General features: G+C 47.3%; 1 protein-coding gene across 5 annotated transcripts in view; it reads right to left on the bottom strand.

The window, feature by feature from the left end:
* The window catches only part of LOC146830082 (uncharacterized), an 80,796-nt gene extending 56,636 nt beyond the window's left edge, over positions 1 to 24,160 (bottom strand). For 3 of the 5 annotated variants that reach the window (XR_014961364.1, XM_085604312.1, XM_085604313.1), the window contains exon 1: positions 23,861 to 24,160. The gene's annotated coding sequence lies outside the window, so the exon portion shown is untranslated. Of the gene's footprint in view, positions 1 to 18,092; positions 18,171 to 23,860 lie in introns of all 5 variants that reach the window. The other 2 variants (XM_085604314.1, XR_014961365.1) reach the window with 2 other exon arrangements.
* Positions 24,161 to 26,786: the final 2,626 nt, after the last annotated feature.

Genomic DNA, 26,786 nt, shown 5'->3' with positions numbered 1-26,786 from the left:
ACCTACCCTCCCGCCTCCCAGCTGACCCCCCCTCCCCGGCTACCCCATATATGGCGGCCGCGCCGCTGGCGCGCCGAAGGCGCGCCTAAGGCAAGCCCGTCTGCGCCCGTCCGCGCCTGGACCGCGCCCAGCGCCCGTCCCCCTGGTCACCACGACCCCCACCCCATCCGCCACCCCCGCCTGACCTACGACACCACCACCCTCACCGCCCTCAACCCTGGCCGCACGCCCGGCTGCTACCGCGCTACCCCGAAGCGGACCCACGGATCCTTCACCTGCCGCAACTGCCGCTTTACCTGCCTACGAACACACATCGCACCCAACAAGAACGACTCCCCCGGAAACAACCTCAACTGCATCCTGATCAACACCCGATCCGTCCACAGGCATGCCATCGAACTATGGAACCTCATCGACTCAACAAACCCGGACATCGCCTTCCTCACCGAGACCTGGATGAACCCCTCCACGACACCCGACATCGCCATAGCCATCCCCGACGGCTACAAAATCATCAGGAAAGACCGCACCAACCGCACCGGAGGAGGCATCGCCATCGCACACAAAAGCTCCATCCGCATCTCGACCCACGTCGACAACTCACTCCCCGACGCCGAACACCTCCACTTCGCGACCCACAGCGACCCCAAGACCACCCTCAGAGGCACCCTCATGTACAGACCACCAGGACCACGCACTAAGTTCAGCGAAGACATCGCAGACTTCGTCAGCCCACACGCACTCCCGTCCACCGACTACATCCTCCTAGGGGACCTCAACTTCCACCTGGAGAACCACACCGACAACAACACCACCGCCTTACTGGACAACCTCGCCAACCTGGGACTGAAACAGCTAGTCAACACCCCCACCCACTACGCCGGACACACGCTCGACCCCATCTTCTCCTCCAGCAAACACATCTCTTTCAGCCACACCACCGAACTCGCCTGGTCGGACCACAGCTGTGTCCACTTCAGCTTCAAGAAGACCACCGTGCACCACCACACCCAGCAACCACCAAGAAGACAGTGGAATCGAATCACCACGGAACAACTCACATCGACCCTCTCTCAGAAGCAACCCACCAGCACCACAGACCCCAACGAAGCCACCAACAACCTCACGAGCTGGATCTCCGACTGCGCCAACCTCCTGGCCCCCCTGAAGACCCAAGCAAACACCAACAACCACAAGAAAAACTCCTGGTTCACCCCCGACCTCAAGGACTCCAAAAAAGAATGCCGCACCCTCGAAAAGACTTGGCGCCTCAACCAGACCGAGGAGAACATGTCTGCTCTCAAGAACGCCACCCGCCAACACCACCAACGCCTCCGCGCCGCACGAAAATCAGCCTTCCAGAACAGACTAGACAACAACGCCCACAACAGCAAGGAACTATTTGGCATCGTCAAAGAACTCTCCAACCCCGACGCAGAAAACAACTCCATCCCTCCCTCACAGGACCTCTGCGACTCCCTCGCAGCCTTCTTCCACCACAAGATCACTGGCATCTACAACAGCTTCACCACAACCAACACGAACCCACCACTGGAACCCGCCACCGACAACACCACCATCCTCACCTGGAACCCAACCACCACCGAGGAAACCACCCGCATCATGAACTCCATCCACTCAGGATCACCATCCGACCCCTGCCCGCACCACATCTTCAACAAAGCCGACAACATCATAGCACCCCACCTCCGAGACATCATCAACGCGTCTTTCACCACCGCCACCTTCCCGGAGAAATGGAAACACGCCGAACTCAACGCCCTCTTAAAGAAACCAACAGCAGACCCCACCGAACTTAAAAACTTCCGGCCCATCTCGCTCCCACCGTTCCCCGCCAAAGTGATTGAGAAAATCGTCAACGCTCAACTCACCACCGCCCTGGAAATCAACGACTCACTCGACCCCTCACAGTTCGGCTTCAGAGCTAACCACAGCACCGAGACCGCCCTCATCGCAGCCACGGACGACATCAGATCCCTGACCGACAAAGGAGAAACCGTGGCCCTCATACTCCTGGACCTCTCTGCAGCCTTCGACGCGGTATGCCACCATACCCTGATACGTCGCCTCAGCAACGCAGGCATCAGAGGCAAGGCCCTGGAATGGATCATCTCCTTCCTCTCCGGAAGAACCCAGAGAGTCCGCCTCCCCCCCTTCAGATCCACAGCCACAGAGATCATCTGCGGCGTCCCCCAAGGATCCTCCCTCAGCCCCACCCTCTTCAACATCTACATGACCCCCCTGGCGAACATCGCACGAAAACACGGACTCGACCTCATATCCTACGCCGACGACACCCAGCTCATCTTATCCCTCACCAACAACCCCACCTCAGCTAGAACCAGACTACATGAAGGAAGTAGCGAACTGGATGACAGACAGCCGGCTTAAACTGAACACAGAGAAGACGGAGGTCCTCATACTCGGCCCTACACCCTCCGCCTGGGACGACTCCTGGTGGCCTCCCGCCCTGGGCAGCACTCCCCAACCCACCGACCACGCACGCAACCTCGGCTTCATCCTGGACTCATCCCTCTCCATGACCAGACAGGTCAACTCGGTGACCTCGGCATGCTTCAACACCCTCCGCATGCTCCGCAAGATCTTCCGCTGGATCCCCACCGACACCAGGAAGACCGTCACCCACGCCCTCGTCACCAGTCGCTTGGACTATGGGAACGCTCTGTACGCCGGCATCACCATCAAGCTGCAGAGGAAACTGCAACGAATCCAGAACGCTGCCGCACGACTCATCCTGAACATACCCCGCCACCACCACATCTCCGGACACCTGAAGAAACTTCACTGGCTCCCAGTCAACAAGAGGATCACCTTCAAACTCCTCACCCACGCACACAAAGCCCTGCACAACCTCGGACCAAAACTCATCAACCACCGCGTCTCCTTCTACACTCCTCCGCGCACCCTACGCTCGACCGGACAAGCCCTGGCAGCCGTACCCCACATCCGCAAAGCCACCGCCGGAGGAAGATCTTTCTCTTTTCTGGCAGCGAAGACCTGGAACTCCCTTCCCAGCCACCTTCGCGCCATACAGGACCACCTCTCCTTCAGAAGGCAGCTCAAGGCCTGGCTCTATGAGCACTGACCCCCCCCCCCCCCTCCCCCCCAGCGCCTTGAGACCCTTACGGGTGAGTAGCGCGCTTTATAAATGTAACTGATTGATTGATTGATCATTAAAAAAAGAATACATGCATTTAGTTCTAATTTATCCAATACTTGGAAAATTCTACATTGCCCAAGAAAAATCTGAACATGCTCATGTGGCCAAGACGAATCAGTGTTTTTATCACACAGTGTATTATCAACAAAACATCTTATTTAGTTGCAACAGTGCACCACAGATTTCAAGGCAAACCAATAATATTATCATTGGTCATCAACTATGTATTTCTGAATCAACATAAATAAATATTTTCTAATTTAATATATTAGACATGGAAATTATTCCTTACATAATCATTGGAATCAGTAAGGTCAAACATTCAGTAAGGGGTTGCACTTCAATATGTAAAAATTATTAAAACTTACTGTTGGCTAGAAGGCACTATAATGTGGACACCGCTTCAAGATAAAAGCTTACATTGATCACAGTAGACCCTCAGTTTAAAATGTTTTGAAGTCTCGCTGAAAACAAAAGTAAATCCTTTTGGGGAGCAGTAACTAATATAAAAATGTATTTGGTCAGTACTAGGATAATTCCCCTTTTGGTCCATTTTCATACATAAGGTTCTGGGTCATGATATAGGTCAATGAAATTATTGATCCATTTTGATTACATTCTACTAGGAGTCAATAAGACCTTGCTCTAGGACTCAACAAGACATTGACCTATAATACTGGTGTATTCTATATTAAAAATGTAATTTAGTGCTGTATTAAATATCATTTTGAAGTAATTTGGAACAGATAGTACCAAATTGTGAGTTTGTTGTCTTATAGAGGGATTCTGTCTGTTAATCCTTGGATAAAGTGAAAGAAACGTACTGCTTTTATCATAGTCAGTCGGGGCTCCATTAGCCAAGTGTCTCCTCTTTCTGTATCTTTGTCCACTAATGCAGGGTCAAACCAAGCTTATGTATTGTAGGATCATCCATAAACTGCACAATCCACTTTCTATTTCCAGTATTGGTTCCACTCCGCTTTTTCATGGATTAAACGGATTACTTTATGCTTAGCTCCACCCCTCAGTCAGGATGTAAAACCTCATTTAACGGTGTTGAGTCTCCCAGTATTGTCCTGGAAAGAAAACACAGTGCCCTACCTATGACTTCATCAGTCCGTCGGGAGTGTAACTGTGTTGAAGCCATCTTTCTTATATTATACCAAATGCTTGAAGCTTTAGGCCCTGTTAAGTTGACATAACTCACTGCACAAGATGCTTGTACTTTTCCATTTTGCCCCAGTAAACTACTATTGTAACGCAAGGCTTGCTCAAGAAAGATACAGGAACAGAGGAAGATGCACGCTTAGACACAAACATTTCAGCATATCACATTTCGAAAAATGTTTCGGGTATGTGATATGATATTGCAAATTGTTAACTGGAAAGATAGAAAGGCTAATTGCATTACCGTAGAAAGTCCCAGAAGCTGCCTATTTGGTGACACGTGGTCAGCAACAGTATATTTCGGACCATAAATGGTATAACACCAACTAGGCCTTTGCTAACTGGTCAAGTGGCCCATGCTTAATTTGTGCAACGTATGTTAAGATGCTGCATCCTCTTGTGGTTTGGGCCTATAAAAGCAGTCAGAAACGTCACATCTTTGGACACTCGGTGACTATGCGGTCTGTCTCCGTGCTACACGTATTTGCATTGTTTGTTGGTCTCCAATAAATTTTGCTATCTTCTGTGCTGACAGAGATCCGTATCTGTGGTATTATTTCTTATTCTTATTTCAGATTCCACATTTGGTGTGAGAATGCGGCCCCAGGATGACTGACCGACTTCAACAGCCACCGGCAGCTGGACTTTAGCTTCACTCGGACTTCGGAGGCCTGAGGTTTGATAAGTTCTCTGTTTCTTCGCTCCCTGGCGGCTGGGGGACCATTCCCGGGAGTTGATTCTGTCATATCTCTGGCTCCTGGACTCTCTCGCTCTCAGCACATTTGTATGGACCTGGTTTAATGGGTTTTCGGCACTCTTCTTCTGCCCTTTCTCCCTCTCCTTTGCGCTTCTCATGCCAGGGACGGTGTGCTTGTGTCCCGGAGAGATATACATCTCCTGCTTTCAAATTCCCATGGCTATCATAACGGCCGTTCTTATCACTTTCTTCTGTGCCCTTTTTGTGGCTCTGATCATTTATTTTACAGTCTGTCACCATTCTGTTGAAGACAGTTCTTCTGTTTAAGGTTAGCACTTGCTACATGCTACTGACAGCGTCTTCCTCTGTTTTTCTCCTGCACCATTTGCGGCTCTTGACCTCTGACATTGCTGCCGCCCTCCGTCAAATTTCTCTAATGTGCATTTTTGCCCTCCATTTCAGTATCTGGTCTTAATACCCAGCCCGTCTGGCCAGTGATGGCGTCCGTCCGCACATTCCCTGCACGCAGTGACTCCCTGGCGCTAAGCAGCACTTGGCTGATGGTGTACCAAGGAGGGCGAACTTCTGCACCCCCCTGTCTTGCTGCGGAGAGTCCCCGGCCTATGGGGGTGGAGGACCTTTACAGCTACTTCCCATTGACAGCAGCGGAGGTTGGTACGCTTTGCCAGAATCAACGTCCTTCGGTGAGTCTTGATTTAGGATTTCCATCCTCCAGGTTGGGTTGTAGCAGGTAGCCCCTCGTTTTAGAGTTGTGGCAGTTTTGCTCTCCAGATACAGGTGGTGGCGGTAAAGGCACCACTGTGTTGCACATACTTCATGTGCAGGGACAATATAGTTGGGGTAGTGTCCAAGTGGGCTGCTCCTCTTTGGTTGCAACAAGTTCTCAGGGCACCAATTTATCGGTTTTCATGAACTCAGGTTTGAGTGGAGCTAACTCACCTCAGTGCCGCTGGCCCCGGGTACCCAGTGAGGCACTGCCTCCTGCTGGACGCCAGAGGTGGTCTCCAGCTGTGCCTAGGGAGTTACCTAGGCACAACGGGGAGGGAGTATCAGTTGTTCTAGTGTCTATAATCGTTGGTTTCATTGCATTTTTCTATTGTGTTATTGTAATGTGCCTCTCATACAATGTGGTTAATTAATTTAGGATTGTAGGGTGTTTTTTCAGTACTTGCCAGGTTATCATTTTATTTGGGTATTGTAACGCTACGTGACTGACATTTGACGCTGCTACCTCCCTGACAACGAACTTAGCACCCCTAAAATACTACCTATCACCGGATCAGATGTCCCTTACTATTACCGTCCCCCTAAAATGAACTGGCTGACAGACTTATTAATATTTGCCCTATACTGTACAATAACTCCTATTTGCATTTTGCTCCTTATGTCCTTTAAAATACCAATAATACTGTTACTATTACCCCGGTTACTCTTCTGGGATTAATGTAATGAAACTGCACACATTTGCAGCACACAGGCTATCATACAGCGCTGCTGCGCAGGGCCGCTAGAAATTTCTTATTTGTTTTATGTGTTTGTCTGAACTACACAAAGATTTCACCACTTCTGCCCTGTTTATTTGAATGACTGGACCTCTTGGCAACGTCCATAGGGTCTTTAATTCCGTCTAGCCGCCCCTCCTGCCCATTTACCTGTCCACAGGAGATTGCAAGGATACGGAAATACTACTCTTTCTTCTAAATACTTTCCTGTCACCTTTTTGTTCTGTCCATGGAGCGCCAGTAATGCTACAAAGCACCCAGGACATTTTCTCATTCCTACTTCTGAATGTTTTGGTGAACTAGTGTCAATTGAACTGTCTTTTTTGCCTGATGAACGGCTTCCTCTGCTGCTGCAAAAGCTGGAGACTGGCTGAAAAGCACATGATAACGTTTGTTCACCCATTGTGTTATCGGTTTGTATTATTGTGCGACACTCCACCCTCCCTCTATCTGGAATATCTGAACTGTCGTCGCGGAGAAACAAGGGTTAGTGCTTGCACATCACACATCACCACCATGGGGAACCCTCTAAGTAAAACTAGTTTAAATAGCAGTGAGCCAGCTCCACCAACAGACTCCCCAGCATACAATGTGGCCCTACACCAAGGACTCAGTCCCATACTATTTATTCAGAAATGGCATGACCTGACAGTTAGGAGACCGGACTTATAATTTCTGTGTCACGAGACGTACAACATAAATGATTTGTCAAATTTGAGACAAATGTTAAAATTAAAAGCCAAAAAGATAAGGCCGGCTGAGTGGGTATCATTTTACCAGTGGGATCTGGTCCTGCGTGATAGGCACACAACTAATGACGTAAAATCCAAAGTTCACAAGGAATTGTTAGACGTTAAGAACAATGTGCTACATGAGATGGCAAAGCAAACAATATGTGAAAATTGGAGAAAAACGCAACTGGATATAGTGGGGGTGTTCCCATGCATTCCTGTTGATAGTGAAAAACAAGCCAAAAACAAGGGAGGGGGTGAAGAGGATTTAGTACTGGAGGACCTTTTAATGGGGCGAATGAGAGGCACAAGACTACACCTCATTCCAAAAACAGACGACAGTCTCACCCTCCACGGAAAACACACTGCGCTATCTCAAGCACAGCAGACAGCTGCTATAGCTTTAATATGCAGCGTTCTCAATGAAGACGCAGCCAAAATAGGCTTGGACGTCGTCCAAAACATTGCCGTCTTGCAATTAATGAGGAAGGAAGCGGTCCATGCCGCCTCAAAATATTGTGATAAGAAGAGCAGCTGTTAGCTAAATGCTCGCAGAGAAAGATACAAGCCCCACGATTAATAGATCGTAAATGGAAGCAACTATTCGATGACACAACAGCAGATGACAGACCAACAGTTACGCAGTGGCAGGACCTAATATGGGACGCTTGCACATTTGCACACAACACAGCACACAACAGCACCACCATAGAGCAAGCTCTGGAAGGGACTCAGCAGGCTCCACCACAGGCTAGGCGAGATAGTCTCAGTAAAACAAATAGTGCTACTTCATCCCCACACGGATCACCCACAGTGCAGAAGAAACTGCTGAAATCAGACACCATTAAATGCCAGAATTTCTTACACCAGATGGTGGAAGGAACGCTACCAGTAGACACCTTTACAGAACATCAGAGCAGACAATATCTAGAAAAAGTACTGTCAATAGCATGAGCACAAATAATGGACAAAGGCCCTCAAGCACACAACGCATATGTCAAACAAGCCAAGAAGCAACACCCCGACCCTACCGGTGACCCACCATTACCTGCACAGTATGGCTAGGACACAGCAAAATTCAGTTTTACAGACTCAGAACTACAACCATGGAATGAGGCCAAAATAAAAGAGGCACTGCAATATGCAGTAGAGAAAATACAACAATGGAAGCAATTGTTGCAGACAAATAGTTCAGACCCTCAACCCTTCCAGTGGGACCACAGCCCCTGCAACAGCACCACCAGCTCTCATTATGCCCCTGCGAGAGGTACCACCTCCACTAGGCAGTAAAGACAATGAATTAGCATACGTCCATGTCCCCTGGACCAGACGAAGACATAATGTGCTTCACTAAAGATTTACTAAAACTAAGACAAGAATCAAGGAAGTGGTATGCTGAGTTAGACAGAATGGCAGTTTTGGGAGAACTGTTATGGAGGGATTTTGATAGATTTTTCAATATCATTGTGCCAAAGGACCTATGGGAAGATTGCAAAAGAAAGGTAGAGTGGCCGAAGAGGGAGCCAGACAGGGGAAAGGGAGGAGTACCAGGAGATGAGGTTGAAAAGAAATACCAAAAAGTAGTGAAATTTAAAAGAGAAAATTCCTGAAGACAAGGTAGATTGGAATAAGATAACACATACAAAACAGGAAAAAGATGAGGGTGTGAACTCATACTTTGACCGGCTTCTGCAAGTATACCAGCAGAACAGTGGGCTAAAGAATCCAATGGGGGATGCAATGCCGGCAATTGTCACCACTTTTGTTCAAGGTCTCAGGCCGCCTACCAAAGCACATCTGCAGACATCATTTGTTTGCTGGCAACAAGAACCAATAAAAAAGGTGTTGGCAGCAGCCAGATACTGCTCTGAGTATCAGTCCAATGCACAGAAAATAGAGGCAGCGAAAATAAAGAAAGAAAAAGTAAGGTTGATGGTAGCACAAGAGAGATTTTACACAAGTCAGCAAGGAAGAGGCAGGGGACGAGGGAGAGTGAAGGGTACAGGAAGACCACAAAATGGAAGGTCAGCTTCCCTACCTCCACCAGGAACAGCTTGCTTCTACTGCAAAGACCCCAACCACTGGAAGGCAGACTGCCCAATATTAAAAAAAGAACAAGCATTGGCATAGCCAATAGGTCTCGCCTTTGGGACCTTATAAGTGTTTAGCCATGCAACAGTTGATGTTGTTGCACCAATGATATTGTACTGCATAACTAAATACTTATACGGTCCCAAAAGCGAGACCTATTGGCTATGCCAATGCTTGTTTTAAGGGAGCCTCGAAACGGGTCTCTATCGGGCTCTGTTTTGTGCCCTGGCACAGACAGTTCGTTTTTTTTTCCGGACTGCAGTGACAGCAGGCACATCCATGTGTGCGTGGTGAGCGTTGTACAGGAAGGGAAATCCTTTAAAGAGTCATTTTCTCTCTGGATTTCCCTTCTCTTTTTGAAACTGAGGCGCAGCAACATTGTCAGGGTTCACCAGGGCTTTAAGTGGAAGTTTTTTCAATATTATATACAAGCCATAGTTGCTGCTTATTTGTCTTATGCAACTACCAACCATTGACAAACACAATTGTCCTGACTTGTAGGTATGATGTGACTTGTTGTATCATATATCTGGACGCAATGACAGGAACAGCAAAATACAAGTCGGGCGGCACACTGTGCTAAACACAGATTTTTAGTTTTACGTGTTTTTAAGCCACGCCCTTATTTACATTGACCACGCCCCTTTGAGAGACCCCCAGTTTTTTCATCCCACTTAAAGTCCCGGCAATATGCTCTGATTGGTGGAAGCAAAATTGTGAAAGATAGTTGAATAGACTAATGGAAGAAGAGGGCTGACAAAAAACCCAAATTATTGATGTAGGAATGCATGTACTTTGGTTTACGAACTGTTTTGATAATACTATATTGACGCTATTTCTACGCCAGACCTGGAAAAAAAAACACAACGGTGTCCATCATTTATATGTGCTTGCACAATGGCAATACATAAATGCCCAATGCATAATGGCACGTTTGCTGCAAGCAGAAAGTAAAGTCAGACATCATCAAAGTCGCCATCTTTAAAGGCAAAAGTATAGCCTACTGATAAACGTAGTAACAACCAACACACTTCTGTTCGCAAATATTAAAAACGTTTTGCAGTTAAAAAAGGAATAGAATCAAACGTATGAAATCGAAAGTAAATACATACACTTAAAAATATGAAGACACTCGCTATTGATGTTTTGCAATATAAATTTAATACTGGGTCGTACTAATTCAAGCTTTCATACTTCTGCCCTTTCACGTACATCTAAGATTTGACTGTCGGCTACACTCCAATATGGCTGCGCCATTCCTTGTGAGTTATCAGTCTACAGTTGTCGTAACATGTCAACACAAGCACTGTGCACACGGTCCTTCAACCTGATTGTTGCCCTGGTAACGGACGCCGCTGTAACGCTGCTGAAGGAGCGGTGGTGGTGATATAGGCAGAATCCTGGTGAGGAATCCCAGGGGCAGACGGAGGATGGAGAAGGCCAGCGGGTGGGGATAGATCCGGGGCAAGGGGTGGCATATATGTATAGAGGGAGGCGGGAGGAGAGCGATATACCCTGTCCTTTTTAAAGATATCCGTTGATTTTAAATAGAATGCGATATTTATATAACTTAGTTACAGAGGCGAGAAAAAGTGAAGTAGAGAAGAGGGCCAGAGGAAAGGAAAGACAAGCGATGGCCGCGCGCGAGCGGCCGGAGATGCAAAATGTGGTGGGGGAGGGGGAGAAGCGGGAGTTGTGTGTGCGCGTGCGTCATCGCGATCGCTCTGAAAGCGAAAGTGATCGCGATGACGCACACGAGTTTTCAAAGTGCTGCTGGCGGCCGGCTGCACGCGTGCACGATTGCGTGAACGCAAGCGTTAGGCCAGCCAGCAGCACTTTGAAAATCCCACATACAAAATGTCTCTTCGAGCCTTTAGCTCAGCGAGACCTAAAAATGGGGAAAATAGGCCGCCACAGTATAGGAGACAGGGCCAACCACAATACCAGCCTAACACTAAGCGTACTGAATATAGAAATAATGAACAGCAAGGATATATGTCAAATGACATGCCTCCAGCACAGCAGGACTGGACAGGGATAGATGGGTGGGTGCAGCAGGACAATGACTTCCCACCGCCGCCTCAAGACTTATTCTAGGGATGCCTGAAAGTGGAAGACTGCCTAATAGCTCCAGCAATAGCAGTGGATCAATCTGGCCCATATGTAGAGGGAACAGTTTGGGGCAAAATTGAACCATTCTTTATTTTTTAATAAACAATTTTTATTGATAATAATAAAGAAAAGGTAAAGTGCAGCATGAAAACAAATATCGGGTCCACCAGAGAGACACATCAGATACAGCTCATAAAGTGCAAAAATACAAGCCATCAACCACCCCACTTCCCATCAGATGCACGAGAAACATGACAAAGCGGCAGCAACCAGCATTTAGACAGAGTATTATACACCTCAAGGGTCCTCCCCCCTTGAGTACCTGTAAGGGAGCGAGCATAACAATCTCCTCAGGGCGGGAGTGTGTCCTCAAATCCAGAGACTTCGAAAATGAGGCGTCTGTCTTGCTGCAATTCCATGGTAGGGAATACACATGTCGCCTCTATATTTGTTCCACCTCCCCCACTTGTGATCCCATTTTTTAGGGCACCCTCTATCTTTAAAGACGTCTTTCGCTGCGACCATTGCCCTGTCCATGTCGATCGCCCAGTCGATCGCCCAGTCCCTCAGGCATGGCATCGTCGCCACCCTTCACTTCTGCGCTATATTTCTTTTCGCAATGGACCACCCCATTGAGGCCCACGTCTGTTCTGCCTGCGTGAGGTCCGTTGCCTTCCACATGTTGAGGAGACAGAGCTGGGGGCTTGCCTTGAATGATTTGTCACATGCTCTCTCCATCTGCAACATGTTTTTTCCCCCCAATAGGTTTGCATTTTGGGGCATTCCCACAGTATGTGAAAGAAAGTGCCCGGTAGGTTACAGCGCCGGAGACACAACGGGTCAGGTCGTTTACGCATTTTTAACAAGGTGCGTGCGTCAAAATATACTCAGTGTAATATTTTTAGTTGGACCAGGCGGAGTTGCAGAGGGATGGCCACCTCTCTAGGGGAGGCTACGGCGTCTCGCCAGTCCTTATCCTCCATTACTCCCAGGTCCACCTCCCAGCGCTGGCGCAGATGGGTCATGGGGTCCGGCCGGTTATTTAATAATTTCTTATAGGTAAGGGATATGGCCTTTGAGGGCATAGGGTCAAGCAACAACCTATCCTCCAGCGGGGTGAAAGCGAGCAGTGGGCTGTCTCTAGGTAAGGCGGCAGCAATGGCATAACTAATCTGTAGGTACCTATAAGCCTCAGTCTGAGCTAATTGATATTTAGCCTGCATGTCTTCGAATGTCGCTAATTTTCCTCTCACCCACATATCCCAACCGATGAAATCCCTATCATGTCCCATCTGTCGAAACTTGGGCACTTGCTAAGCTGACCCAACATGTCGGGCTCCCAGAGTGGAGTGGCCTTAGTGAGTGTGTTATTCCATTCCCATTTCTTGTTGACCCCATGCCAAATCTCTACTGTGTGCGCAGTGGGCCCTGTGAGGTGGAGTTTGCGAGGGTTTGTGTAAAGCGCCCTGGTATATCCTCTCCGTCCCAGAAGCCAACGATCAGAGCGAAAATTAGGGTCATCATGCTCACCGTGCGCCCACCTATTGACCACGACCAGCTGAGAGGCTTGATAATAGAGCTTTATATCTGGCAATGCAATGCCCCCAAATTGTACCATTCTTAATAGACACTGAAGCTCAAAGATCAATGCTAAAGGCGTCTCAGATGCCAGAGGCACCACTTTCGGGAATACAGGTAACGGCGGTCGGAATGATAGTACAACCAAGAGATGAATATCTCACACAGCCACCACAACTAGACGTAGGCCCCATAACTGTAAACCATCAGTTTATCCTTAGCAGATTCTGCCCTGTGAACTTACTAGGAAGACACTTGCTCTGTAAATTACAATGCACATACACTGCTCACCAACAGGGGACTTTCTAGAGAGCAGGCCAAATGGTCTGATGTTGCAGGCTTTCACGACATGCACCGACCCAGTCATACCCCCAGAGCTTTGCGACTGTGTGGCACCTCAAGTCTGGGCTACCAGTGCCAATGATGTAGGACAGGTGTTAAATTATCCACCAGTACAGATCAAATTGAAGCCAGGAAACCCCCTCCCAAGAGTGCCACAGAACAAGATTTCCAAGGAAGAAGAGGAGGGCATAGCACCAGTAATACAAGACCTCCGGAAACAGAGAATAATAATAAAGGAGATACGCCCTAGCCAATGCAACACACCCATAGTCCCTGTAAAGAAGGCTTCCAAGGGCCCAGATGGGGCCCCTGTATATCGTTTCACACAAGACCTAAGGAATTGAATGAAATAGTATTACCTTCCTTCCCAGTGGTCCCAAACCCAGCAACAATATTGTCCAATATCCCAGTAACAGCCACACACTACACAGTGTTGGATCTTAGCTCCACCTTCTTCACCATTCCCCTACATCCTGACAGCCAGTCCCTTTTCAGTTTCTCCTTCAGATCCAAGAGATTCTGCTGACTGTGGACTCTCACAAGGCTATACAGAGACCCCCTCCATCTTCACGAATGCATTCAAGACAGATTTAGACTCCCTGGTACTAAAGGAAGGCTCCGCACTTATCCAGTACATAAACGATTTACCTTCAAGGGATGCTCGTGCAAAGGACACCAATACCGTCCTGCGCCATCTAGCGCTGAAAGGTTACAGGGTCCCCCTAAGAAATTACAGTTCTGCTTCACTGCTGTACAATATTTAGGCCACAAACTGTCAGAAAGGACCAGGAAATGACTCCCTGACAGAATATCCACCATCACCCACTTTCCCCGACCACAAACACAAAAAGAGGTCCGGGCGTTCCTGGGGGTGGTGGAGTACTGTCGATAGTGGATCCCAAACTTCTCCGTGATTGCCAATCAACAAGCATTAACACACAAAGAGGTCCCAGACATTGTACCTTGGTCACAGGACTGTGACATGGCGTTCCCCAAACTCAAAAGAGAACAAAGCGGGCACAAGCGTTAGGCCTCCCAGATTACAGCAAAGACTTCCACCTGTTCTGCCATGAGAAGGGGTGGTGCTCATTGGGGGTATTAACTCAAAAGCACGGATTCGTCTACCGCCCAGTGGCATACTATTCGGCTACACTAGACCCAGTAGCATCCGTGCTCCCGCCTTGCCTCCGAGCAGTGGCGGCAGCAGCACTGGCGGTAGAGCAGTCTGAAAATATATTGCTGGCACACACCTTGGTTTTGCACATTCCCCATGCAGTGGACATACTCCTCACATCCACCATGACCCGGCACCTAACAAATGCACGCCTCACCCGGTATGAGCTGATACTATTAGCACCACATATCGTCATCAAGAGATGTACCACTTTAAACCCAGCATGCCTTTTGCCAACAGAGCATGATCTGGATGATTTAGACTCAGATGATGCATTTCACGACTGTGCACTAGCTATAGACAGGCATACGAAGGTTCGCCCAGACTTAAAAGACACACCACTGTCAGATGCCCAAGGGGATTTGTTTGTAGATGGGTCAGGTCTGAGAGACGACAAAGGGACATTATAGACCTCTTATGTAGTGGGCACGGCTGACAAGCTAGTGGAAGGGGGAAGGTTGACGGGAGCCAAAAGCGCACAGGCGGCCAAACTCCTGGCACTAACGAGGGCATGCACATTGACTAAAGGAAAAAGAGCAAACATATACACAGACTGAACCAGTATGCCTTCGGGGTGGTCCATGACTTCGGCCAACTGTGGTCAATGAGGGGATTCCTCACATCAGCAGGCCAACAAATACAACATGCACAATTGATCAGTGACCTTCTCCAAGCATTGCTACTGCCATCAAAAGTAGCTATCATAAAATGTGCAGCACACACTTCATCAAAAGACTATGTATCAAAAGGCAACGCATTTATTGATGGGGAGACAAAGAGGATAGCGCTAACAGGCTGCCAGCTAGCAATGGTACAAATAATAAGCCACAACAAGGAAACAGATGCTAACAGTGATTCATTACATTTTGACCCTATACACATTCAGGGAAAAGTAGAGGAACATGAAATGGATGATTGGGTAAAAGGAGGGTGTGTGCAAGCAAAGGTGGGGTTATGGACAGGGTCGAAGGGAAAAATACGCCTGCCTTCATCAATGCTTCCCTCCATGGCACACCTCTTTCATGGACCCTCACACGTTGGCCGAGAAGGCATGATCACATTGTTTTCACAATGTTGGTACAACTGTAAGTTCCGTCAAATAGCAGAGAGACTTTGTAAGCAATGCACTGTTTGTGCACAATATAATACTGAGAAGGGTACATCAACTGCACCTGGTCATTTCCCACCGCCCCACGGACCCTTTGAAAGCCTCCAATTAGACTTCATTGACATGCCCCCCACCCAGAAGTACAAACATGTGTTGGTAATTGTGTGCATGTTCAGCAAATGGACTGAGGCTTATCCAACAAAGAACTGTGATGCACATACTGTTGCTAAATGCCTTCTGGAAGAACTTATACCGCGCTTTGGAATTCCAGCCCTTCTGAGCTCCGACAATAAACCTACGTTTATTTCCCATGTGGTAGGGGGAATATGTAAGGGACTTGGGGGTCACACAAAAACTACACTGTGCCTATCCCCTACCAGCAGCGCGTGCTGTGGAGAGAAAGAACGGGGTGTTGAAAAACAAACTTGGAAAGATTTGTGCACCGACTGAACTTTCATGGGTGGCTGCACTACCATTAGACCTGTTGGCAATAAGAAGCACGCCAGATAGGGTAAAAAAGCTCAGCCTTCACGAAATTCTGTCTGGCAGCCCCATGAGCATTGCAGGCCATATGTCCACTTCTCCGCTATCAATGGCAGACAATTTGCTTTTGTGCTATTTTAAGAAATTAACAGAGACATTACATTTTCTTCACCGCCAGTATCCGCAGGATCTTCCAGAAACAGCGACTCCACCGTCACATGACCTGCAGCCTGGTGATTGGAGCTGGGTCAAAGCTCACACCAGATGACACTACCTCCAGCCAAGGTGGAAGGGCCCATTCCAGGTCTTGCTGACAACAGCTACAGCCATTAAGTTTGAAGGGCTGACATCCTGGATCCACAGCTCCCACAGCATGAAAGCAGTAGGGCTTGGCAACGGAGAGCAAGCTCCACCGGCCCCACCAGTGGCATCTGAGGCACCTCGCAGGTACAACCTTCGCTCCACCAGGCATGAAACGGCAGACAAGAGTTAAAGAAGAGGCAGTTCCCTGCTGCGCACAGCAGGCCAGGCCTCCGGGTATCATCATTCCAAAGACACCTGTTTCCTTCAAACATGCCAACCGTCATGTGCTGGTAACATCTGACGGTACACCATCAAGGCACCAACGATTCCTTTCAAAGTGTTGCTGGAGCCTGCACCAATACATCAACAGCGGTGCAGGACCTGCTAGTTAGATACCAAGGACAAAGTTCTTCAGATAAGAATATGTAGAACTTTTCAACTTCAGATTAACATTGTCAAGGACACGCCCTACATAAGTAGACTCATCTGATCACAAATGCCAGCAATAAGATCTGGAAGGCTCGGATCTCTACAAGTAAAAGTGGAAGAGTCGGAATTAATAATTAGTATAGAACTATTGTCGCCTGGGATAGCGGTCTCCAAAAAATTCTGCTCTCTTCTGTGCTGACAGAGAACCGTATCTGTGATATTATTTCTTATTCTTATTTCAGATTCCACAACTGTTTCTTTTCAAAGTGTACTGTCATCACCTTGTTGATACGGATTCATTGCTTCACTCTCCCTTGGTATAATGTGCCACACCACTCGGTTACACAGCTCCCTTCTGTCCAATAGCAAGCCGCTAGCCTTCCTCCACCTGCTTCTGTGCCCTCAAGCCTGACTGCATCTGGGCTATGGTGTTTCCACTAATCCATTGTGGGCTAAATAGTTTCATGTCCTCGCTTTCACAGTTCCTACAGGATCCTACTTCTGGTCTCATAACGGCCCCTCCAGTCACTTTTCTCAATGCATCTTATGTCCACTTGTCACCCATTTTCTCCATCACCTGAATACATTGGGTCCCAAGAATCTTGTAGGTCCTCATACAGTACCTCATTTTCAGAACTTGTGGGGAACCAGGTCTTTCTCCTGATGAACTGGATTAGTACCATAACCACTCCACTAACTATGGGATAAAGATGCCTAGATTTTAACAGGTCAATGACTTTATAGCACGGTCATGCCACAGAATTTCAGCTAAGAGTGTCCATCTTGGTTTGTTGCAAGATCACACCTCAAAATAGAGAGGCGAGCGGGTCGAGGATGAACAATCCCTTGTTGAAGTTGCAGCTAAGTTTACAGAGCCTAGAGAGATTGTCGAAAAAAATAAAATGCTGTAAAACAAGGAATGGTTGCATTTGGAATCTGAGTGGAGTAGTCATGTTTAGAGAGAAGAATATTAAGAAATATTCAGTTGGAGATACACAAATTTCGGGACCTATGAGGTGCAAAGCAGACAATTAATTTCTTAAAAGTCCAGATAAGTCTCATCTTGTAGCAAATCTTTGTATAAAAAAAAGTAACCACTTACTTGCATGATTATAAAATGTAGATTTTTTGTTTTTATTTCTGATTACTTACATTGTGTAACTTCATTTATATATAATGCCTTAAGTTTCGGTTATTTGTATCTCTGTTTCCACTTGTATTCATCTGCATCTGTTATTTGAAACGGAGAGAAAATGTCAGGTATCTTCCAACTGTCCATTGTTTCTACCCAGATATAACCTTCGCTGTACTCTGAAAGCTCATTACATCACTAGCGACCTCGAGCTTCTATCCTGGTCAATTAGATTGTCAGCTTGTTGGCTGAAGTTAAATAAACCCAACTTACCTTGAACCACTGCACCCAGAGTCTATTTACTAAAGAAAAGTCCATAATTTCACAATTGGTTAATGTGAAATCGCGAATGCTTCTTTTGTAGGAGGGATGCTCTCACCCGAAGGACAAGCTTGTCTGGGAAGAAAGAAGTAAAAGACTGACCCACAGCTCACTAGCAACAGAACTGAACGCGAGAAGAGAGGCTTCAACGCCAGGGGCCTCAAGGAACAACCGTGCATAGGCACAAGGGGTGCATCTATTAATACAGCATCAGATTAAGGCCCTACTGTGGAGTGATGACAAAGAAAGGGGAATCAAAAGGGTCAACCCATGACAAGAAATGTATTACAAGTGACTTAAATGAGGAAGGCTGATCTGGCAAGAAAAAAAGGCTGAAAGAGCTACCAAATAAAACTTAACAGGGCTAACAACAAAGTCTTGGCAAGCCAGAAAAATTGCAAAAGCGCAATTTACAAGACAAACATGCCTGGGGGGAGTTCAACGTATTTATTTTGATCAGGTAAAAATGCGCCTGTGTTGCCACTTCCCGGGGAAGATACTCTCTCGAGTGAGTCACCGCTCTCTATAAAAGCATTTAACATAACATAACAATGATAGCCGTGTGGGACTTACTTCAGAAACGGGCACCTTGTTATTGAGTTGGAGGGATCCACAATCTGAATAACATGACTAGTTCGAAAATAAATGTAGACAAAAACCACAAGGCAAACATATTTCTGTAAGAATTTGCATTGTACCAATTCATATACAGTAAAAAAAAAAAATCTATCAATCAGGTCTTTCAGGTGCTGGGTGATGTGGGTTCTCTTGTGCAGGCTGAGGATCAGGCTGGCGGCCGTGTTCTGAATCATGTGGATTCCTTGCATGAGTTCGGTGGTGGTGCATGCATAGATCGCGCTGCTGTAGTCCAGTTGGCTGGTGATGAGGGCACACGTTACTGTCCTGAGGCGACAGCGTTGACATTACGTTTCATGGAGAGTTCGCTGTCTAGGATGATGCCAAGGTTGCGGCAGTGGCCTTTCGGCGTGGGGGTGGGTCTGAGTTTCGACAGCCACCAGGAGTCGTTCGAGAGGGAAGTGATTTTGCCAAAGGTGAAAAATTCCATCTTGACCATGTTAAGTTTTACTGTGAATATCAAAGGAGGGAGGGAGAAGCAAAGGTTTTATGACCCCCCACTCTACTTCCAAATGTCTGTACCAAAAATATCAAAGGAGATTGGGATCATATGTTCGAGGAGGATCCCGGAGAAGAAATCTGTGGGACCCTCATAAACTACTTTTGGTCAGCGGTATGTTTTCGCCACTGTTGTACTGGTGGTTGATAGCGTCATCATCGGGTCTTTTCCTCCACTAGGAGGTAATCTCTATGACAAAAGAGATTATGCGAAATCCACAACAGGATAAAAGATCTAAAATTACCTCCTATCTTGGGTAAATTGATTTCTTAGAACTTAGATATGGGGTAGGGTTAAAAACAACAATAAATGTGTGTAGGGATGTATGAGGTGTTCCCTACATCATTCGATTACAAAACAAGTCTACATATTTCGCCAGGACCAGCAAGGATAGAAGGATTCCTTTTTTACCAGCCAGAACACTGTCCCCATGTTTGTTCTTTACGTAGATAGAATAGCTACTCTAGAGTAATGGAGAGAACACTGTTCTCCTCTTTCATTTCCGTTATATGGGTCCCATAGGGTGTGGGGGGCGAAGGAGTAGCCGCCCTTCTCGGGTGCGGCATGTCCGTGCAAGTTAGGGCTCTCCTATCCTGGATGTAACGTTTTAGGCAGATGTCCTTCATCCATGCTGAGCCGTCCTTCATGCAGTTGTCGAAGTTGGTCTTTGTTGCGGATGGGGTCAGCAGAGAGTGATAAGACGAGCTGTGTGCCGTTGGCGTATGAGATGATGATGTTGTGCGACCCGACGGTATCTGCGAGTGGAGTCATGCAGACGTTAAAGAGTGTTGGTCTGAGGGATGAGCCTTGGGGAATACTGCGGATATTGTGCTTGGCTAGTGATGTGAAGGGAGGGAGGCGGACTTTCTGGGTGTGTCCTGTGAGAAAGGATACCATCCATCTGAGCGCGTTGTTGGTTTTAGCAATCTGGTGTAGGAGATCGATGAGTGTGTGGTGGGAGACTGTGTCGAAGGCAGCGGAGAGGTCAAGCAGGATCAGGGAGGCTGATTCTCCTCTGCCGAATAGGGTGTGGATGTCGTCTGTTGCGGGGATCTGAGATGTCCCAGTGCTGTGATTGGTTCTGAATCCTGACTGGGAAGGGTCTAGCAAGTGGTTTCTTTCCAGGAGTTCCGTGAGTTCTAGGTTGATGGCTTCACCCGTACTTTGGTGGGGAACAAAAGTAGTGAGATGGGACGGTAGTTCTTGAGTTCGTTGGGGTCTGCTAGGGTTTCTTGAAGAGGGGTCTATCTTGGGATATTTCCAGCCATCGGGAAAAATGACTTGATTGAATAGGTGCAGTGACTTGATTGAATATACTGCAGATGACGCGGTGCTCAGAAAGTGAATATATTTACACAATGTACAACATAAGTTTGTACAATTCCCAATGAATGAGTGTTTGATTCCAAATATCTAGAAACAGGGTAGTTATCCAATTTCAAAGTCCCTTTATATCACTAGTATATGCCAACCACTTGGATGGGTTTGTTGATGAATCGACCCCAATTTATTTAAGAAGGCCTAGCCATCTGACTACCACATCACCTTAGATGGGATGTCATCAAATGTTATGACATCCTCAAAAGGATAAATAAACCATTGATCCTGAAAGTCCCAAATAATACCCCTAGCTGGCGTGTCCTGTGACGATGATGGCAAAGGCTGAGATTCAAAACAGCTAGTCGCAATATACCAACATAATATTGTGCATGATTTACAACAACTCCGATGGCAGCCACAGAGTTGACCGGCTAACAAAAACAAAACTGTCCCAACCCGCCCACTGCCTCTGTTGTCCTGTGTGGTTAGTAGGGTGGGCGCCTTTCTGGAAAGTCTTCAGGCCAGGCTTCCCTCCCCTTTCCACGCAGGGCTGGTGAGGGCAAGCCCTGGATGCTTGGTCTGGATATTGTCTGTTGTGTTTACAAATCACTGTGATTGACTGACATGTTACGTGGTATGCTCAAGAGTGGCTCACCTTCAAATTCAGTTTATTTTATGATAAACTCGGCCACAACAGGGCTAACGCAGAGTTCCTTCAGTGGGGTGCAAGTCATGTCTGTCATTTATCAAATCAAAAGTGATCAACATTGCTCTGCAAGCACAGCGACAGGGCAAACTCGAATGCTGTGGAGCCCGAGCTTAGCGCAGGTCTGGAGGTCAGGGAAAACTGTAACTTGTGTGACTAAGGAATTGTATGTGGTGATATCGACATCAGCACTAACATTCATTAGCCTAACCCTTGATGTGTGGTACTTGGCGGGCGGCTTTATTTCTGTAACGCAGCCCATCATGGCATCACAACGCATTCCAATTTGATGCAATTAAAAATCAGCATTGCATGTAGAAGTGATTTTACAGTTTCTTTCCAATTTGAGGTGATTTAAAAAAAAGGATACTTCATGCATATATCAATAACAAAAATATCATATAATACTGGACAGGTAAAGCGCTGACGATACACAGTGAACAAATGATAGCTGAGTAGAAGTGGGACAATCATAAATAACTAGACCCATTCCCAATAGGGGTCCTGCCCCATCTCACACATGCCTCATTCTTCTCCGCAGTAATATCCAGACACCCCCCATGCATGGCCAGCTCTCCATCTCCAAGTGATACCACATATCTATTCTGAGTAATATCCATGCATACTCCCTCTCAGGGTCAGTGCCACATCTCTCAGTGATGCCGCATCTCTCCTTAGTAATATCTAAGCATACTCCCTCTCAGGGTCAGTGCCACATCTCTGTGTGATGCCGTATCTCTCTCCTCTGTTATATCCAAGCAAACTCCCTCTCAGGGACAGTGCCACATCTCTCTGTGATGCCGCATTTCTCTCCTCTGTTATATTCAACCATACCCCCTCTCAGGGTCAGTGCCACATCTCTGAGGGATGTGGCATCTCTCTCTTCAGTAATACCCAAGCATACTCCCTCTCAGGGTCAGTGCCACATCTCTCTGTGATACGGCATCGCTCCTTAGTAATATCTAAGCATACTCCCTCTCAGGGTCAGTTCCACATCTCTCTGTGATGCCGTATCTCTCTCCTCTGTTATATCCAAGCATACTCCCTCTCAGGGTCAGTGCCACATCTCTCAGTGATGCCGCATCTCTCCATAGTAATATCTAAGCATACTCCCTCTCAGGGTCAGTGCCACATCTCTCTGTGATGCCGTATCTCTCTCCTCTGTTATATCCAAGCATACTCCCTCTCAGGGTCAGTGCCACATCTCTCTGTGATGCCGCATTTCTCTCCTCTGTTATATCCAAGCAAACTCCCTCTCAGGGTCAGTGCCACATCTCTCAGTGATGCCGCATCTCTCCTTAGTAATATCTAAGCATACTCCCTCTCAGGGTCAGTGCCACATCTCTCTGTGATGCCGCATTTCTCTCCTCTGTTATATCCAAGCATACTCCCTCTCAGGGTCAGTGCCACATCTCTCAGTGATGCCGCATCTCTCCATAGTAATATCCATGCATACTCCCTCTCAGGGTCAGTGCCACATCTCTCTGTGATGCTGCATCTCTCCTTAGTAATATCTAAGCATACTCCCTCTCAGGGTCAGTGCCGCATCTCTCAGAGATGCGACATCTCTCTCCTCAGTAATATTACAGCATACTCCCTCTCAGGGTCAGTGCCTCATCTCTCTGTGATGCCGCATCTCTCTCCTCTGTTATATCCAATCATTCCCCTTCTCAGAGTCAGTACCACATCTCTCAAGGAAGCGGCATCTCTCAAGGATGCGATATCTCTCTCCTCAGTAATATCCAAGCATACTCCCTCTCAGGGTGACTGCCACATCTCTCAGTGAACCTGCATCTCTCCTTAGTAATATCCTAATATACTCCCTCTCAGGGTCAGTGCCGCATCTCTCAGGGATGCGGCATCTCTCAGGTATGCGGCATCTCTCAGGTACGCGGCATCTCTCAGGTATGCGGCATCTCTCAGGTACGCGGCATCTCTCAGGTATGCGGCATCTCTCTCCTCAGTAATATCCAAGCATACTCCTCTCAGGGTCAGTGCCTCATCTCTCAGTGATGCCGAATCTCTCCTCAGTAATATCCAAGCATACTCCTCTCAGGGTCAGTGCCATCTCTCTCAGTGATGCCGCATCTCTCCTCAGTAATATCCTAGTATACGCCTCTCAGGGTCAGTGCCTCATCTCTCTCATGAGCCATGTCTCTTACACGCCACTCAACTCATTTCCTGCCCTGGCCTTCAGTAATGTCCTGCGTCGCCCCCCTGTGCGCCCCCAGCCTCCTCTACCCCCCACTGATAGAATCCCGCCTCCCTCAGGCGGGGGCTCCTGGGGCACAGTCCCGGCCTCTCACCTCTCCAGACTTCAGTCCTCGAGTCGTGGTTCAGCTCCTCTCCGCTCAGGTAATGGGGGCTCCGCAAAGCACTGAAGGCCGGAGTGCGGGGTGGGGGGTGTCCACAGGCAGCACAGACTGGTCAGAGGAGCACCGAGGATACACAAGCGCTTAGAAGCCGTGTACATGAAGCAGGTGAGCGCTGCCTGCGGGAGGACTGAGGCACGGGGGTAAGCAGAGCACTGACCGGAAATACTATTGCCAAACCCCGGACCGTTCTTTCCAAGAACCTCTGGTCCTGCATCTGGAGCAGAGAACAGAATAGCGATAGTAGATGGCGGACTGAAGGTGCGACTGTACGAAGTATCCCGTTTAAAGATGGCCGCCGCACGGGCCTCCATGGATCAGATGCTGCCAATGAAAGCTTCTCCCGGCGCCATCTTGAAACGGGCTAGGTTTACCTTACAGAGGTGCTGAGCCCTGCAGATAAACACAGCGCTGCGTCTGTATGTCTGCTGCCTGCTCAGGGCTCACATTCCATATCCAGCGGCACCGCCTGCCTCGGGCCCCTGCCTGGTTCTCCCACGAGCCCCAGTGTCCCCTCACCTCAGAGGCTGCTGCTAGGGTGCTTGTTGCTCCCCTCAATGCACATGGACAATGGGCAGAGACAGTAGGAAATTGAAATAATTTTAAATTTCGATATGTTTAACCTAATTAAGGTGATCAGCGCAAATCTGGAAATGGGGAATAACATTCACCGATATCCTCCCTGCGTCGCAGACCCCACGTCACACTAGCTCATTCACACACACATTGATTGGTGGGGCCCATAACACCAACACTCATACGTCTCTCTCACGAGTCTGCACACAGGAGGGATGAGTAATTCAAGCGCTGGACATGTGGGGGGAAATACCTTATAACAACCTATAGGGAGAGAAAAGTTATTTTACAAAATATACATTAACATCCTTCGCCTATAGATCCCTAATCCCAAACATCAAGGCACTCCACCCACTTGGTCAACGGACCAATTTAGTTGGATTGGTTGATGGTGATTTAGAACCAGCTAAAACACATTTTAAGACTCAGAATCCTTATTTTTCTTAATGAAACCACAAACTCATATTTCTTGTTAATCAATATCTGTTTATCTAAATTTTCATAATGATTTATATTTGCATTTGTCTCGTCAAAGTTTAGAATTTTAGATCAATTCAAATAAATCGCAGAACATCATATTTACCTAATCTGGCTATTTGAAGTCCTCTAATTCATTGGCTCTTCATAACCAAATTTTTTCGTAAATTGTCCGAAAAAGCAGGCCAAAGCTCAAAGTCCTCTGCTCAGCACATTACAGTCCCAATTTAACTAAGGATCAGAAATCGTGCAAACATCTATCATAGCCCGTGGATTTAGAAAAAGTTTGCAGTCATCAAGCAGTCGGGCAGCATCTGGATCATCAGAAAAGGCGTTACAACGAACGAAGGTGGAAAAATGATGAATAATAAAATAATAATCCCTCACTATTCTACTACCCTTTTTATTGTAAAATCAAGTTAAAGAAGATACAATTTTGAGCTTTAGGACAGTCGTGATTGGCTGGTTGGGATCGTCCGATTTTTATTCCCAGATTCTTAGTACAGTTCGAGGGTGAGGTCATTGGTCAGCGAAGTGTCAGCTTGTTCCGGTTTACTGTAAGGTTGATTGTTCCCCTATCTTGGCGAAAGTCCCGTTTCATATCCTTGACCAGGGACACGATGAGCAAAGGTCGCTACGAGGTTTAGGATATTTCTCGCACATGCGCATCTCACTCCGCGCCTCATGAGACAGTGGCCACTTCTGCGTGCGATGACAGAGGCCATATTGGATTTAGGCTGAAGAACCAGGCTGAATTAGGCCTGGCGGCGCAGGGTACGCCTGAAATCTTCTGAGTTCGCCTTCTAAATGTACAGAGACACGGAACACTCTGTTGGCATAGGAACTTCAATTTATTAGCTGCTGCTAGGTACAGTTGTCCTAGAAGTACATCAGTGGTAGGTTCTCAGGAGACTTCAATCCGTGGCTCACAGTCTTTTATAGCGCTTGAATCCCCTAAAGCAACAACCCCCTCAATGTGCAATAAAAACGAACAAATCATCCACTAGCAAACATTCTTTGTACAAGATACAGGATAATAGGTAATAGAAATTCCTTCCCTAGGGTCGTGTTCTCTACCTGACCCTATAGGCCAGGTGGCATGAGCATTCCTAAGTTAAATTAATTTACAACAGGACGTGTTTGCGTGTTGCAGGTGGTGATTCATTAAACAATTGGAGAGGCAGAGAAGGATCACCAAGGGTCAATAGATGGTTATCACGGGAATTAGTTGCTTCGAGCCGGGTCTCAGAATGTACTTTGCTCAGAGAGACAGGAAAAGGTCGTTTAAAATGTTACAGTACAGAGTATGAAAGAAACGCTACGAAGGTTGTCGGTGCCTGAGTGAGGGCAACATCGCAATGGTGTCAATACGCAAGATGGAGCCGTAATCAAATTTCCTCAGACCCTCCTTTTGCCATTACTCAGGCAAAAACACAGAGGCTGTTGTTAATCAGAATCGACTTCAATAGCCATGAAATCTACAAGCTGTTGTTGCAGCATTATCTTCGTGCTCTCTGCTTTCTGGGATACAGGATTTGGAACACACAGGGTGGCGCAGAGCCTGCATATAGCGGGACCACATTGTAGGTAAAGGCAACATGAGAAGAGAATAGCCAGAGTCGCTCCGACAAAGGTAAGAATCTTCCATCCCCATGTAGACAGTAGTCCCCCAAACCATCCCATCAGAGACCAATTCCCTTCATCCTGGTGAACGGACTCAGCGATCTTATGTAGTTTAGAGATGGCTTGGTATACTGTAGGGGCGTTGTCTGGAATATAAATGCAACAGCTAGATCCGATCAATTTG

This window comes from Triturus cristatus, chromosome 5_1 (genome assembly GCF_964204655.1).
Source record: "Triturus cristatus chromosome 5_1, aTriCri1.1, whole genome shotgun sequence".
In the NCBI taxonomy this organism is placed as follows: domain Eukaryota; kingdom Metazoa; phylum Chordata; class Amphibia; order Caudata; family Salamandridae; genus Triturus; species Triturus cristatus.
This window is presented reverse-complemented; position numbering and strand designations above follow the sequence as displayed.